The sequence below is a fragment of the Suricata suricatta genome, chromosome X (genome assembly GCF_006229205.1).
Source record: "Suricata suricatta isolate VVHF042 chromosome X, meerkat_22Aug2017_6uvM2_HiC, whole genome shotgun sequence".
NCBI classification, from domain to species: domain Eukaryota; kingdom Metazoa; phylum Chordata; class Mammalia; order Carnivora; family Herpestidae; genus Suricata; species Suricata suricatta.
In genome coordinates this window covers 67,405,735-67,409,830 of record NC_043717.1, presented here as the reverse complement: position 1 = coordinate 67,409,830, position 4,096 = coordinate 67,405,735, and the positions used below count along the sequence as shown (strand labels likewise).

Sequence of the window (4,096 nt, the reverse complement as noted above, 5' to 3'; positions counted from 1 at the left end):
TGGTATATATATACAATGGAGTACTATATGGCAATGAGGAAGAATGAAATATGGCCATTTGTAGGAAAGTGGATGGACCTTGAGGGTGTCATGCTAAGCGAAATAAGTCAGGCAGAGAAGGATAGATACCATATGTTTGCCCTTATAAGTCTAACAGGAGAAATCTAACAGAAGACCATGGGGAGAGGAAGGGGGAAAGAGGGAAAGAGGGCTGGGGAGGGTGAGGGACACAAATCATAAAAGACTATTGAATACTGAAAATGAACCATGGACTGAAGGTCGAGGGGGAGGGAGTGAAGGGGGTGATGGTCATGGTGCGGGGGACTTGTGGGGAGAAGTACTGGGTGTTTCATGGAAACCAATATGAAAATATACTATTAAAAAATGTTGGCAAAAATCTTTCAGTCACCGTGTGAGAAAACTGCAAGCTAGTCTCACTCCTGGGTCCACTTTGATCATCCTCACTGGGCACCACAGAGGAAAGAAGGTGGTTTTCTTGAAGCAACTGAGCATCCGCTTGCTACTTGTGACTGGACCGCTTGCCCTCAATTGAGTTCCTCTACACAGAACACACCAGAAATTTGTCATTGCCACGTCCACCAAAATTGCTATCAACAGTGTGAAAATCTCAAAACGTCTCACTGTTGGTTACTTCAAGATGAAGAAGCTGTGGAAACCCAGACACCAGGAAGGTGAGATTTTCAACACAGAAAAAGAGAAATAGATTAGGGCACTTGGCTGGCTCAGTCAGTTAAGCATCTCACAGTTTGTGGGTTTGAGCCCTACGTCGGGCTCTGTGCTGACAGCTCAGAGACTGGAGCCTGCCTCAGATTCTGTTTCCCTCTTTTTCTGCCCTGCCCTCACTCACTCTCTGTCCCTCAAACAGTAAACATTTTAAAAAAATAAATCGAAATGGATTATAGAGCAGTGATCAGAAAGCTGTGGTAAAGTCTGCTAAAAATCAAAGCTGTTCCTCATATCCAGGGCTACCTCTGCTCTGTGCTTTCTCTTACAAATGGAGTTTATGCTCACAAATTGTGTTCTAAATTTCTTACAAAGAAGCTAATTGAAAAACTGATCCATAAAAAATGGATTCCTATCATTGTGAGTGTCAGTATTGGTAGAAGTGGTCTCCGTGATTAAAATGAAAGTGTTGGTAAATTGTTGGATATATTAATTGGCTTCCAGTTAATTACAGAATACCACCTGGCCACATTTCAGCTGTACTGAGAAAGGCCTAAGTACATGATTGTAGTCTTATTGAGAAAGATGCCAGTCTTTAGGGTAAGATCAAAGTCTCCCCCCGCCACCCCGCCCCACTGCACATATATTTATGGGAAACTTAGGCCTTACAATGACATATGCATACAGTCTGGAATCTAGAAGCAAAGAGACCCACCACCTGAACCCTTGCCTTTTCTCTTCTCTCAGTGTTTAGGACACCCATTTGCTGAGATTCTTAGTATGACTTTATGATGTCCTCATCCGCCTAAGTTTAACCTCTGGGAATAGCAAAATCTGTTCAGCAACCTTTGACTACCTGGAGGTCCAATTTCATGTGTAGCTGAAGGAAGAGGTTATCTACATACATATATAGATAGATGTAAATAAAAAATAGGAAGAAATGAGAGAATTTTGGTTTCAAGGGCTAGAGCAATTGTCATGCTTTCTTTTCAACCTAAAGGGTGTAGACTGCACTATTCACTAGCACAGCTATCTTAAAATAGAACAGTTTTCTATGAGGAGGGACTGAGCTCTTCACAAGAAGCTTCCTATAGTGTCCTAGTGTGTTTTCTTTATAAGCTCAAGCCTAGAGGAATTGAAAACAAGGGCATTCGTATTCCTGGCTATTTTTAAAATACAATTTGAGTTGATCTGAGTGAAGATTCCAAGTGTGTGTTAACCCTCCTTCCTTCCTTTTTAAAAAATTATGAAAGAACTTCTATGTTGAAAAAAATAAAATATTACAGAAGTGAAGATTCATCATCTGCCCCTTTTTATGATTATCACAATAAATTTGGTTAATATCCATCACCTCACATATACATTTTTCTTAGCAACTTTCAAATATACAGTACAATATTAACTATATTCACCATGCTGTACAATGACATTCCCAAAACTTACTTATCTTATAACTGGAAGTTTACCTTTTGACCCCCTTCATCCATTTTGCCCACCCCTAGCCTCCACCTCTGGCTCCCAGCAGTCTGTTCTCTGTTTAATTGCACTCTTTAGAAGTAACAATCATTAACAGATTGGTATAAATTCAGAATTTTAATATGCATATATAAATATATATAATTAGATATAGAAATTATTTTTGTTTATAAAAATTGGATGATATTTTATATACTTTTCTATGTTTTCTAATTTATAAATATTTATCAATATATCATGAATATATCATGAATACTTTCCCACATAAATACATATAGATTTCCCTCATTCTATGATTCCATAGTATCCCATTGTCAATCTACTTAAACATTCCCCCATTAACATAAATTTCACTTATTTCAGTTTTTTCTATATGAATTATTCTACAACAAATATGTTGATGACACAAGCTTCTTTTTGGTAACATAAATTATTAGAAATGGAAATACTGGGTCAAAATGTCTACATATTTAAATATTGGTAGATTATCAAATTTCCTCTTACAAAGGCTGTATCAATTTAAACTCTCATTACCAATGTATAACAGGGCCTGTTTCTAGAATTCTTACCAATACTGGGTATTTCAATCCTTTAATTTATTTTTGCCAGTTTCAAAATTCTTTTGCCAGCTCAGTGTTTTTTTAATGTGTATTTCATTCACAGTTGGTGAGGCAAAGCATCTTTCCATATGCTTGATGGCCATTTATGTTCTTTCTCTTGCAGAACCTATTTCCACCAGAAATTGCAGAGGGAAAAAAAGCCAGCTTTTGTGACAGAGCTCTGGTAATCAGAAAGGTGTGTCACCTATACTTATTCAGAAAAAGCAAAAGATAGACATTTCTTTTTATTATAAGTATAAATATATACTTTTTTAAATGACAAAGGCTAAAAGTAAAATGTGTCACTCTGTGGAAGATACACAGATGGGCTTCATAGTATGTTTCAGACACTAAAGCAATTGAATAGAGGAAAACAGAAAAATGGATTGCTGAGGAAGCTGGCAATACACTTCTAACCATCCATCCACTTGTTCATTATTTGAAAAACATTCAATAAATATTTTTGAGCACTTACAATATGCTAATCACTGGGTATCTGTTGGTGAGCAAAGATCCTAGTCTCTGAAGTAAGATCGACTGGTTTTGAATTTTGGCTTCATCTCTTACAGTGTGATCTTGTGTGAGTTGCTTAATGCCCTTCTGCTACAGTTATCTCATCTGTAGAATGGGTTTAAAAATAGTCTGTACTGCATAAGGATGTTGAGAGGCTTAAATAAGATTAATGCAAGTAAAGTTCTATGCACAGAGTAAGCACCCAACAAGAGTTATATTTCCAATTCTTGACAAATCAATTTTTGCTTCCTACCCAAAATCAACTCTGGAGAGAGAAGCCAGAGGTAAACATAGATTCCAGGAAAAATGGCAACCACTACAACAATACCACTGTGAGAAGTTCCTGAAGAAAATGAAAACTGCCTCAAACCGATGTGTGTAGAGAGTAGATGGTTGTAGCTTGGTGCAAGGGATGATCAGAGGTATTGATGATGGGATAGGGCAGAACAAAATTTCTAGAGCTCCTTTGTGTAGCCTTAGTATAATTTCTTAGTATAATTTCTGCTTACCTCATTCACTGCAGAAATCAGCTGCAATAGGCCAAACTGGCTGTGTCAGGTTTTGAGTAGATGGGCAATGCAAAAGTCTTACTGGAGGGACTTGATGGGCATAAGGATGGACTAACCAGTTCCCCTTTGACATTCATTCCTCCAACTCTCCCCCTCCAAACTCTTAGATCTGATGGTTTGAAACTCAAGGCAACTGACCAGAAGAGTTGCCTCATAGGGTGCCATGATATAGGCGTAATAGTAGTTTTGTGGCATCTGAGACTCTTCACTAGGACTTAGACTAGGACCTGGCCCTTGACCCATGGCCCTTTTGTG

At 37.9% G+C, this 4,096-nt stretch overlaps 1 pseudogene; it reads left to right on the top strand.

Annotated features, from left to right (window-relative positions):
• The window catches only part of LOC115283441, a 14,952-nt pseudogene extending 13,809 nt beyond the window's left edge, over positions 1–1,143 (top strand).
• The last annotated feature ends 2,953 nt before the right edge of the window (positions 1,144–4,096 follow it).